The 13,579-nt window shown below is 40.2% G+C and overlaps 1 long non-coding RNA gene across 2 annotated transcripts; it reads right to left on the reverse strand.

The window, feature by feature from the left end:
• Positions 1-1,117: 1,117 nt before the first annotated feature.
• LOC144672746 (uncharacterized) lies at positions 1,118-5,416 on the reverse strand. 2 transcript variants are annotated; one of them, XR_013574159.1, is made up of 3 exons: positions 4,654-5,416; positions 4,237-4,361; positions 1,118-2,481 (listed from the first exon to the last, which is right to left on the reverse strand). It is a non-coding gene; the product is annotated as an uncharacterized LOC144672746 (long non-coding RNA). The 2 variants fall into 2 exon arrangements; XR_013574158.1 differs by having other exon boundaries at positions 4,237-5,416.
• Between the last annotated feature and the right edge of the window lie 8,163 nt (positions 5,417-13,579).

The raw sequence follows: 13,579 nt of genomic DNA on the forward strand, positions 1-13,579 counted from the left end.
AGAGGAGAATTTCACCTCATAGATCTGGGCTGGATTCAAATCCAGGTTTATGGTGTGGAAGGCCAGCCTGCTGACTCATTGCACCACATAATCCCCTCATGGTTTTTATTTTTGATATATGAATTAATGCTAATTAAAAATATTGGTTCAAATTTTCATTACTGGGTTCTCCACTGAATTATCATAACAAGCTCACAATAGATCTTTGAACCCTGTAGATCAGTTGGTACCAGTCAAGGATTTATTTCACTTTTATTGAAGTTTCTTCTAGCATTGACGAGAAAGGGCCATATTTCTTAACATAAACTATTAAGTTTATATGAATAGTATCATCTACGTCAAGGAACAACATCCAATGAATGCTATGTTTCCTTCTTTTAAATCCATCTCCGTCTGGTCCATGTTTATTCTATGATCATTGCAATCTGAATTTTGTCAATCTTATTTCCCTTAAGCTATGTAAACTTTCCTATGCTCTCTTCCCTGAACCTGCAACATCATGGCGTTGAAACCAAGGAACGTTGCATTGCTTCCTACTCTAAGTAAGTTCTTCCCCAAGAACTTTAAGCTTGCCTCCCAAAGCCTTTGTTCTGCATTTCTACTGACTTTCCAAACTAAAGCTTGACATCCAACTAATTACTGCTTCTTGATTTATCTCTCCTGTTTTCCAACTCTTCTCAATCTTGGTAGTGTCCTGGGCTAACTCTTAGGTTCCTCCATAAATATTAACACCAACAAGCAGATTGAAGAACATTTGACGGGACCCAACTGCTAAGATTGCACCTATGAATCTCTGGATGATAATGATGACTTTTGAATATTAATTAGTCTGGATCAGGGCAGTTTTGTGCAATAGATTAGTGCCCCCCCTTCACAACTGGGTTGAGACTGCCACAATGTCATTTCATTTTGGACCCTTACAACCAACAGACATGGATGACTGTCATCCTACTAGTCTGGGCTAAATTTAAACCAAGGTGTTATGACGTGGCAGATGATGTGTGCCAGGCGGACAAAATCCACAAGGGAATTGGTTGCATTATCGCAACAGTTTTGCAATTTGTATTTATTATAAGATCTGTGCACTGAATTCAGAAGTAATAAGTCCACCAAGATCTTTAGAGATTTAAAAAATTAAATTAAAATATTTATTAACAAAATATAAAAGATTTCAAGCACATACACAAGACTACAAATTAGTTACTACGATATTAACTCCTAAAATTCCTAATTAACCTGACCTCCAGTTACACTCCCTTTAAGGCAACAGTCCAAAATAGGTTTTAGATTTAACTCAGCAAGTTAACACAATACCCTGGACAGTGGAATTCCAAATGGATTTTCCCCAGCTTCAGTTTCGTTATATAGCAGACTTATGCACAAATGCTGGCGGCTTCGTTAAGACTATTTCACACACTCTTGTTAGATCTTACATGGCCTTCTGACACCTAGCCTTTCATTTTCCTTTATATATGTTTCTCTTTTTAAAATATATAAGTTCTATTCAATCACAGAATCGCACAGTGCAGAAGAGGCCCTTCGGCCCATCGAGTCTGCACCGACATTGTTCCATATGTCTTTGAAACTGTATCTTCCTCGTAATATAAAACTTTCATGTTGCCAATATATATTGTCAGCAACCTTTGGGAAAAATACACACATTCCTTAGCCTTGCTTATCTGGCTAGTTGTAAACAGAGTAAGATCCCTTTGAAATCCAAATCTCTTAATTTATCTAAAAATGCGAATTCCCTTCACACCTTACATGCTAAGCCAGCTTCCATGTTTACTCATTAGTATGTGAAGCACCTAGCTTCTTTTGATGATTTAAAGCTTGCAGTCTACTTGACTACAAACTATAATTGAATCACATACATACTTACCCCCATAAACCTACTTCACAATAATCCAGAAAAATATTCTGCAAATTATTATACTTTCATCACACCAGGCCATAGCGATAAAAGGAGAACATATGAAATTAGCGCAGCAACTATCCTAAGAATGATTTGATTTGATCTTACGCTCAGCATTGGTTCAACATGAAGCCTCTTAAAAATGAGTCTCTGTCTGCTTTGTCTGCTTCTTGCTTCTTCCCAATTCCCAGGTGAGAAATGTATTTGGGAATTATTTTCAGACAAAATATTGCAATGCTTGCTGTTCTTCAATTGAACATTGGGGCTTTTCATTATGAAGCTCATGTTTCACCTGCTAACTAACATGGCTAGCTCAAGTTGAAGAGCCAATCTCCAATACAGATATGATTGGTCAAATGGTCTTCTTATAATTATAATTTCTATAATACTATGAGAAGAATTTTCAAGCATAGAACCAAAAACACATATTAAAAGTGTAACCCCACCCAGTGGCATAGCACAGGTAGTCGTTTGGCAGAATCTCTCCCTTTGGTGGCAGTAATCCAAGCTGAACTTTGTCATTGAGAACTGCTTTTTTAACAAGACGAACCATTGCGATGTCATGCCTGCATAACATAAAAAGCTTTTCAATGTTTTAATTAATAACAGAACGTGACATATCCAAAACTGACTATTCTAGCTAATGATAAAAATGGATCTACCACCACCACCACATTAGAGGCTCTATAAACTAAACCAAGAGCCCAGAGCTTTTCGTTGTATAGACCATTTCCTTTTTAAGGACAAGATATGTAACTGGAGTGAAATATACAATTACTCCATTGTGAGGCTCTCGTTTGCGGTCTGATATTAAAGTTAACTGCCTTTATCCTGCTTCAGATTGAACTAAATTTTATTGCAGCCATGTGTCCAGCTATATAATTTTTTATGCACCTGGACAACAAGATGGTTATGAAATACTGCTCATAGAAACATAGAAAGTAGGAGCAGGAGTAGGTCATTCGGCCCTTCGAGCCTGCTCCGCCATTCAATATGATCATGGCTGATCCTCTATCTTAACACCATACTCCTGTTCTCTCCCCAAGCCCCTTGACGCCTTTAGAGTCCAGAAATCTATCTATTTCCTTCTTAAATATATTCAGTGACTTGGCCTCCACAGCCTTCTGTGGTAAAGAATATCATAGGTTCTCCACCCCCTGAGTGAAGGGGTTTCTCCTCATCTCAGTCCTAAATGGTCTACTCCGTATCCTGGTCTACCCCTTGTTCTATCCTTTCTTAGGTAAGGAGACCAAAACTACACACAATACTCCAGGTGTGGCCTCACCAAGGCCCTGTACAGCTGCAGTAAGATATTCTTGCTCCTGTACTCAAGTCCTCTCACAATGAAAGCTAACATACCATTTGCCTGTTTAACTGCTTGCTGCACCTGCATGCTTGCTTTCTGTCACTGGTGTACAAAGGCACCGAGGTCCATTACATCAACATTTCCCAATCTATCACCATTTAAATAATTCTCTGCCATTTTGTTTTTCCTACCGAAGGGGATACCTTCACACTTATCCACGTTATACTGCATCTACCACGTATTTGCCCACTCACTCAACCTATCTAATTGCCTTGAAGCCTCTTAACACCCTCCTCACTGCTCACATTCCCACCAAGATTCAGCAAACTTGGAAATATTACATTTGGTTCCCTCATCCAAATCATTAATATAGCTGGGGCCCAAGCACTGATCCCTGCAGTACCCCGCTAGTCACTACCTTCCAACCTGAAAAACACCTGTTTATTCCTACCCTCTGTTTCCTGTCCTCCAATCTGCTGGGACTGTTCCAGGATCTACAGAGTTTTGGAAGATGACAACCAACACATCCATTATTTCCATGGCCACCTCCTTTAGTACCCGGGGATGTAGATTACCAGGCTCTGGGGATTTATTGGCTTTTAGTCCCATTCATTTCTCCAGCACTATTTTTTTTACTAATACTAATTTCCTTCGATTCCTAGACCCTTGGTTCCCTAGCATTTCTGGGAAGTTATTTGTGTCTTCCTCCGTGAAGACAGAATTAAAGTAATTGTTTAATTGCTCTGCCATTTCCTTGTTCTCTATTATAAATTCTCCTGTTTCGTTCCGTAAGGGACCTACATTTGTCGTCACTAATCTTTTTCTTTTTACAAACTTGTGACTTGAGTCTGATAACCCACTCACACATACTTGACCCCTGGCTATCAGATTGATCAGGAAATATTTCCTACTTCTCAAGCATACCTATTGCGTATATTTGGTATTCACATGAGAATTTTTGATTATTATTACATTACTCAAAAGGTAATGCCAATTTGCCATATATTACACTTACCCAATGGAAAGGTCTGCGCATCACTGCTTATTCAGCACAACTTTATCAACTGATATGTACCGTTCAGGACCTTCCGTCACATAAATGTTGTGATCACCCAGCGCCAACGGTATACCAAACCTGGCCTGTTTATCAAAGAAAGAAATTGTAAGTCATTTCAAAGCAAAATAAGGTCAACTAAGGGATGTGATTTTGACTCACTCAAAACCCACTCATGTACACAGAGATAAAATTGGCCCAGGATGCTTGGTGACATTAAATTTACAAATAGTTTTGAGGGCTTTATCTTGGTAAAAACAAGACAAAAATACAACAAGATCTGCATGAAGGATAATATAAAAGGACTAAGTGTATACATAATGATTTATATTTTCCAGTTTGTAAAATCAGAGAGCAGGAAAGAAGCATAAGCCCTACCATGGTTAGGGAAAGTGAGGAAAGCATTCCGGTGATTACTGTTCTGTTATTCTTCATAACTGTGCATCAGAAAGTGTTCATTTTCTTTTTTCTTGGGTGATTTTTTGGCTATGCACAGTGCTCAATCATTTTCCAGAATATTTTTGCTGCTTTCTATTCTTTACTGGTTTCCTTGATGCATCAGCTGTGGATGAGCGGATTGATTGACAGTCTACTTCCAGGTTTTTGTCAGATCTACTTACTCAGAGGTGCATTAATGTAACCCAGTCTCTGATCTTTCCCCCTAATGGGGAAACAGCTTCCCTCAGTTTAACACGATATCACAAGGACATTGTGCATGTCCTTAGGCAACTCTTGAGTTGGACAGCCCACCTTATACCATTCCATGGCACTGCACATTGAAGGTCTGTGGAACCCCCCCTCACTTATTTAATGCAGCAAACGCCACCTGGTCATCAGTTGTAAAGCTTTTGTTGTTGCGAATTTAAACTATTTCTATGGACAGATTCTTTCTGAAGAAAGAAAACAATAAGTAAGGCCTACAAAACCCTAAAACGATGTTACAAATACTGTGTGAAGTTCATCAAAATTCCATTGGATTTTTGGTAAGGATAGATACAGCAAGTACTCATGAAGGAGAAAGGATACAAAGCACTTCACAGCTAATAAAGTACTTTTGAAGTGTAGTCACTGTTGTTTTGTAGGCAAACGTGGCAGCCAATATGCGCACAATAAGTCATACAAATGGCTGTAAGATAAAAGATTAGATAATCTATGTTTTAATGATAAAAACAAAAAGCTAAAAGCTACTGCGGATGCTGGAAATCCAAAACAAAAACAGAATTACCTGGAAAAACTCAGCAGGTCTGGCAGCATCGGTGGAGAAGAAATCAGTTAACGTTTCGAGTCTTCGTGACCCTTCGGCAGAACTGAGTATAGTTAGGAGAAAGGTGAAATATAAGCTGGTCTAAGGTGGGGGGGCGGGGGGAGAGAGAAGTTGAGGGTGGGATGATTGTGGAGATAAGCAATCTCCACAATCATCCCACCCTCAACTTCTCTCTCCCCCCGCCCCTCCCACCTTAGACCAGCTTATATTTCACCTTTCTCCTAACTATACTCAGTTCTGCCGAAGGGTCACAAAGACTCGAAACGTTAACTGATTTCTTCTCCACCGATGCTGCCAGACCTGCTGAGTTTTTCCAGGTAATTCTGTTTTTGTTATGTTTTAATGATGTCGGTTGAGGAGTAAATGTTAGCCAGAACTCCAGAAGACCTCATTGCTCAGTTTCCAATAGTGCCATTGGATCTTTAATAGCCGCCTGAGAGGTCAGAGAGAGCTTCAGTTTAACTGAAAGGTGGGCAACTTCGACATGCAGCATTCTCGCAGTATTGCACTGAAGTGTCAGCCTACGTTACATGCTTATGTCTCGGGAGGTGCAATTTAGATCACTGTGCCCCAAAAGTTTCTTCTGTCAGAGAATGAGTAAAACTACAACCCTCTGGTGTGGCTGGGACCATCTGTATCCTTGTATAGCAGGGAAGTGATCCACACAGTAGACATACTTGCTCTTGGAGTTACTTCAAAAGATAGGCTCTTATGAGGAGAATCCTCTATTGTAGATCTGTGTGAACATATAGGGGATTTTGAAGTTCATGTAAAATGAGACAGAGGAGTCCAGATCACACTGACCAGATTGGATCCATGTTGACCAAATCAATGCCTGTTCAACATCCAGTTATACTGTAAGATACAAATGTTTTTACTCACCATGCGAAGCAAGGCTTACCAAGATTACCAGTCTTAACATTTTGGTAGTTCTGCTGGTTGTGTGCAACAACCATTCTAGCTGCGTGGTTTCACTCAAATACTCTTTTCTAATCTAAAGAATTGTTAGTGACATGCCAATTAATCTATTAACTGTGGGAAAGACACTGACTGTACAGCGATACATGTTGTAATATGCATCATTAGTTTTTGTAATATCGCTGTTAATGTGTGAAAAATTCCAGCTGATTTGAAAAATAAATCAACAATTTGAAATTTTATCTTCCCCTCCTCCACCACAAAGTTGCTGGCTTCTCGCTCAGGTACGGTTCTAATGCTACCTGTCACCCTCTCGTACAGTGCTCAGGTGACTGTTATTTACATGTGAATCTGGGCAATGAATGTCACAAACTATTTGATTGCATGGGGCATTACAGTTTTATCCAGGGAGTGCTGGATAGTGGCCAGGAGTGGGGAGCCTGAATGATATTTCTCTCCTTAACTCATGGGCGCTGAAGTCAATTATACCACTGCTACTCTGGCTGAGATCACCCAATGAGCTGTCAGCCTTGGTTCAGTGGTAGTACTCTTAGCTCTGACAAGGCACGCTCTAGGGTTTGAACACATAATCTAAGCTGAAAGTTTAGTGCACTATTGAGGGAGTGCGGCCGTCTTGGAGGTTCTACCTTTTGGGTGTGATTATAAACCAAGGACCTGTCTGCTCTCTCAGATGGACATAGAAGATTCTTCAGCACCATTCAGAGAGATCAGGATAGTTGACCCTTCTCAAGGACAATTAGGGATGGGCAATAAATGCTGGCCTAGCTAGCAAAGCCCACACGCCATAAATGAATAATAAAAAAATTCCAATCAGCATTTATCCTGGACCCAAAACGGATTAGCTCGTTATTTATCTTTTACTGTTTTTGGGAGCCTGTTATGTACAAATTGGCTTTTCTGTGCACAGGACATGAACAGTGCTATATAGATGCAAGTTCTTTCTTTCTAATCACATGTATTTGGTTGTCCTCTCTTAATTAACTTCTTTTAGTTGATGCAAGTGAAAATAGGATCATGCTGTCTGGACTGCTAAACTGTGAACTGAGTACAGTATTTTAAACAATGAGAGCAACTGAAGTCGGCAATAAAGCAGGAGTCATTAACACTGCTTAACATACATTACAAATAACAAGGTCCCCTCCCTCACTTCTTTTTCCGGTACATTGATGACTGTATCGGTACCATTAACTGCTTTCACCCTGAACTGGAAAGTTCCATCAAATTTATTTCAAATTTCAACCCTTCCCTCACCTTCTCTGGTCAATCTCTGACTTCCTCTCTTCCTCGACTTCTCTGTCTCCATTTCAGGAGATAGGCTATCGACCAATATATACTATAAGCCAACTAACTCCTACAGTTATGTAGACTACATCTCCTCCCACCCACTTCCTGCAATGACTCTATTCCATTCTCCCAGTTTCTCCATCTCTGTTGCATCTGTTCTGATGATGTCACAGTCCATACCAATGCTTTTGATATGACTTTTTTCTTCAACTGAGGATTCCGTCCCCCCATACCGTAGCTGACAGGGCTCTCGTACACATCCGTTCCATTTTTTGCACTTCTGGTCTCATCCCTTCCCCTCCCCCCACAGAACCATGATAAGGTTCCCCCTGTCCTCACTTTCCATCCTACCAGCCTCCACATTCAACAGATCATCCTCCCCCATCTCCAGCTTGACATCACCAAACATATCTTTCCCTCCTCTTTCAGCATTCCAAAGGAACCATTCCCTCTGTGACAGCCTAGCCCATTTCTCAACCATTCCCAACACTCTCTCCCCATCCCATACCACCTTCCCATTAAAGTGCAGGAAATGCAACACCTAGCCTTTTATCTCCTCCCTTTCCACCATCCAGGTCTCCAAACACTCCTCCTACCAGGTGAAACAGCAATTTACTCATACATTCAATATTGTACACTCTTCGCTGCTCACCCTGCAGTCTCCCAACATTGGGGAGACTAAATGGAGATTGGGTGACTGCTGTGTGGAACACCTCCATTCAGTCCACAAGCATGACCCCAAGCTTCCAGTTGCCTGTAATTTTCATTCTCCGCTCTCTTTCCTTACCCAACTGCAGTGTTCCAATGAAGCTCAATGCAAATTTGAGGAACGTGTCATCTTTTGAGCAGGCCTTCTGGACTCAATATTGAGTTGAACAACAAATCATAACCACCACTCCCATTTTTTTCAGATGTTAGTGATGATTCTACTTTCACATTCATACCTCCTGTAGACCCCTCTTTTGTTTCTCCACTTGCTCCATTACCATCTTTTTCCTCACACCATCAACCTTTTTGTCATTTACTCACTCCTGCATCCCACCCTATCACAGACCTTCCTTTTGATCTTTCCTCCCTCCCCCACTTTCTCTGCCTTTGTACTTCGTTAAAACCTGCTACTTCTCTAACCCTTCCCAGTTCAGATGAACAGTCATTGACCTGAAGCATCAACTCTGTTTCTCTCCCTCCACACATGCTGCCTGACCCACTGAGCTTTTCCAGCATTTTCTGTTCTTATTGCAAATAACAAGTATTAGAGACAAATTTGTAATACTGGAGAAACCCTGAAAATGTCTGTAAAGTGTTTGAGCTTCCATCAACATTCTTTGATTGCATTAAAGTCTAGAAAGAGTTCTCCATCATTCTGTACACATTCAGGGAAGCAATACCATTTCAATATGGTGGCCAAACCTGTACTTTGGGCGGAATGTTATGGCCCCGTCGGTGCGGGGCAGGGCCGTAAAATGCAGCGAGCTGACTTCAGCAGAACTGGAAAATCCTGCCGGTGGTAAGGGCCGTAAAATTCTACCCTTTGTGTTTGTGCGTGCGCATGTGTAAATTTTTAAATCAGCATCTGCTTGAGGGGTAGTCAGTGCTCTGATATCCATAGGGATTCCTGTATTTTATAGGAAGAAAATCATATATGTTGGATATTGGATGGCAAAATGGCAGCCGAGCTAGATCAATAAGATTTGAAGACTATTGTTTTTCCACCAAGCTCCAAAATGACTGCCTCATTTCTGGAAGTTAAAATGAGAACTCAAGCTAGGGATGCAACACAGGTGATAATATTGGCATATGCATGCAAGTTATAAATAAACGTACAAGTTTTAATGCTTTAAAAGTCTAAAAGTTATCGATTATCTGATGAGTGTTCCTTTATAGGTCCACACAGGTATAAGATCAGCAACTTACATGAGAACTACAGGAACAGTCTTTAGTATAGAGGAAATGATATGGGAGCACAATGTAGTTTACACATGGCTCCTCTCTCTATTTTCCATTTCGCTTTGACTGACTAATACTTGAACTGGAGCACATCGGGGATTGTGTTTTTCATTAACGTGCTGACTCTTGCTGGGGTACAGTTCGAGAAGCACCTGCTGCACTCTAGGAGCTCACCCAAGTGATAGTTCATGGCGAGGCTAGACAGCAAGTGTTATCAGGTTGCTGGGAACCATGCGTCAGAAGCCAATCTGCTATTCTTCTGATACCCATCCGCTTTGTGGCAACAGTTACTGAACAATGATTAGAAATGGGAACTAACTGACTTTCTCCTTGATAGCCCAACACAAAGGCCACGTGTAGCATGCAACCCCATACACACAGATTAGCAAGGTAAGTTATCAAACGTGGGATCTCCCTGCTTGATGTAGAGCTTGGTAGTACACTAGGTGATGTATTTACATACTAAACCATCTGGTGGGCTCCACTGGATCATTCTAAATTCAATGTATGCAACATGTCTGGGGAAAGGAAACAGATTTTTGCACAATTATCCCAAAAACCAGTTACAGATTTAAGAGCTAAGGGATGTCTGTTCCTCAAACCTCATGAATTTATTCCTCAGCAAGGGGGAGGAAGTAGTTAAGGGCAGTGTTTGACAGTAGAACATTTAGGTTTTGGAAGAGGCCAGGAAAAACATAGGACCTCAAGCAGGAGTAGGGCATTTGACCCTTCGAGCCTGCTCTGCTTTTCGATAAGATCATGGCTGATCTGATTGTGGTCTCAACTCCACTTTCCTGTCTGTTCCACACACCCGTGGTCTATCAAAAATCTGTATAACTCAGCATTGAATAAGTTCAATGACACAGCCTCCACTGCTTTCTGGGGAAGAGAATTCCACAGACTAATGTGCCTCAGAAAAAAATTCTCCTTATCTCCATTTTAAAAGGGAGACCTCTTATTTTTAAACTGTGTACTCTACTTCTAGTCTCCCCACAAGAGGAAACATCTTCCCGTATCCACCCTATCAAGTCCCCTCAGGGTCTTATATGTTTCAATATCATCTCTCATTCTTCTAAACTCCAATGGATAAAGCCCCAACCTTTCTTCATAGGGTGAGCCCTTCATCCCAGGAATGAGTTGTGTGAACCTTCTCTAAACAGCTTTAACAATTACATCCTTTTTCAAATGAGACCAAAACTGTATACAGTATTCCAGATATGATCTCACCAATGCCCTGTACACCTGTCCTAAAACGTCCCTGCTTTTATATTCCATTCCATTTGCCTTCCAAATCACTTGCTGTACCTGAATACTAACTTTTTGTGATTCACATACCAGGACATCCAGATCCCTCTGTACCACCGAGTTCTGCAGTCTCACTCCATTCAAATAATACACTGCTTTTTCATTCTTCCTCTCACGTTATAGTCCATCTGCCAAATTTTTTCCCACTGACTTAACCTATCTATATCCCTTTGTAGACTCTTTACCTCCTCTTTAGAACTTACTTTCCTAGTCATCAGTAAATTTAGCTACCATACATTCGGTCTCTTCATCCAAGTCATTGATATAGATTGTAAATAGTTGAGGCCCCTCCATTGTGGCACTCCATTGGTTACAGCTTGCCAACCTGGAAATGATCCATTTATCCCAACTCTCTGCTTCCTGTTAGCTAACCAATCCTTTATCTATTCTAATAGGTTACCCCCTACACCATGAGCATTTATTTTGTGTAGTAACCTTTGATGCGACACCTTATCAAATGCCTTTTGGAAATCTAAGTACAGCACATCCACAGGTTCCCCTTTATCCATGTTGCTTGAAAAGAACTCTAATAAATTAGTCAAACATGATTTCCCTTTCACAAAACCATGTTGACTTTGCCTGATTGTAATATGATTTTTTTTTTTTAAGTCTCCTGCTATAACCTCCGTAATAATGGATTCTAGCAATTTCCCTATGACAGATGCTAGGCTAGCTGGCCTATAGTCTCCTGTTTTTTCTCTCCTTCCATTCTCGAATAAAGGTGCTGCATTTGCTATTTTCCAATCTGCTGGGAGCCTTCCAGAACCTAAGGAACTTTGGAAGATTATGATCAGTGCTTTTACTGTCTCTGCAGCCACTTCTTTTAAGAGCCCAGGATGCAGGCCGTCAGGTCCTAGGGACTCGTCAGACTTTACTTCTAATACTTTCCCCAAAACCTTTTCCCTGGTGATGGTGATTATTTTAAGTTCCTCCCTTCCATTCACCTCTTGATTTTCAAGTGTCTTTGGGAAGTTTTCTAAGTCTTCTGCAGTGAAGACAGACATGGTGATTATTTTAAGTTCCTCCCTTCCATTCACCTCTTGATTTTCAAGTGTCTTTGGGAAGTTTTCTAAGTCTTCTGCAGTGAAGACAGACACAAAATACCTGTTCAACACTTCCACCATTTCCTGGTTTTCCATTATTAATTCCCTAGACTCCATGGGTGCAACTGGAGGCAGCCTCCTGTCAATCCACATCTCTGCCTGCACGGTTGTGCTCCTCCATTCCTTTCTCAACTAGTTACATTTCTTCAAACCCTATCATTAGACAATCGCTTAAGATTTGGACCCAGTTCAGAACACATTTTGAGCTACAATCTCTCTCTTTATGCAGCCCTATTGATGCAAATCATTTATTTCTGCCTTCATTAGGAGATTCTGCCTTTCAAGTCTGGCACACGAGGCATCAAAATCCTTGCTAACATTTTTGTTTGTTTTGATTTTCTCTCTCAGAAATATGACCTACCCTCCACACACTTCTTTTCGCTACTTACAAATCAGAGATTTTGTGCGCAAAAAATCAGTTAGTTTCCTTTATTGCCCCCTAAATCACCGATAGATGTATTAGAACTAAATCCCTTCGTTAAGGGGTTCATTTCCAAATTATATTCTCTAATCTTTTCACTACATTGCCCTTCACTTTCTACCTTAAAAACTTTTTGGGAGCAATACTTTGAATCAGATTTGAGATGATGACTGGAAGTCTATTCTCTCTCGTGTACATTCCTCATCTGTATATGCAAGACATGGGTTGCTACAATTTAAAATCTTACATCATATCCATCTATCCAAAGTTAAATTATCTAAGATTTATCCAAATTTTGATCTGACCCGTGATAAATGCCATACTGCCCCAGCCCCTCTAATCTATATGTATTGGTCGTGTCCTAAATTGGCTGTGCTTTGGACAAAAGTTTTTACATCACTCTCACATTTTTCAGTAGCAACATTGAACCCTCTCCTATTATAGCCCTCTTTGGAGTGGAAGCAAATGGCATCCCTCTTACAAAAATTCAGACTGATGCACTTGCCTTTTCAATATTATTGGCTAGACGCATTATTCCATTAAATTGGAAAGAGTCTACTCCACCCTCTTTTACTAATTAGATACATGATCTTATGTAGAATCTTAAACTTGAGAAAATAAAGTACACTATAAGAGGCTTCATTGATGGATTTTATGTACCATGGCAACCTTTCCTGGATTATTTTGAGGAACTACAGCTCTCTACTTTCATATAACTGACCCTAATTAGGCTGTATATATTATATCATGTGAACCTATATCTGTCCTATGATTGTTGTTGATTTTATTTATTTAATTTTGGGGGCTGGGGAGGGTTTTTTCATCTTTCCTTTTTACTTCTTCCTCCTACTTCTCTTTCCCTTTCCTTCCAAATGTAAGTTTATTAAATTGCTGTACTGTAAGCTATTTTCTGTACTGTTACCCATTATGATTGTTGTTAAAACTTAACAGAAATAAAAGGGAAAAAAGTAAAAAGAATTCCCCAGACTTAGAGGGCAAGCACTCACTTTAGTTACTATTTTCCTTTTTAAAATACTTGTA

This window comes from Cetorhinus maximus, chromosome X (genome assembly GCF_964194155.1).
Source record: "Cetorhinus maximus chromosome X, sCetMax3.hap1.1, whole genome shotgun sequence".
Taxonomy (NCBI): domain Eukaryota; kingdom Metazoa; phylum Chordata; class Chondrichthyes; order Lamniformes; family Cetorhinidae; genus Cetorhinus; species Cetorhinus maximus.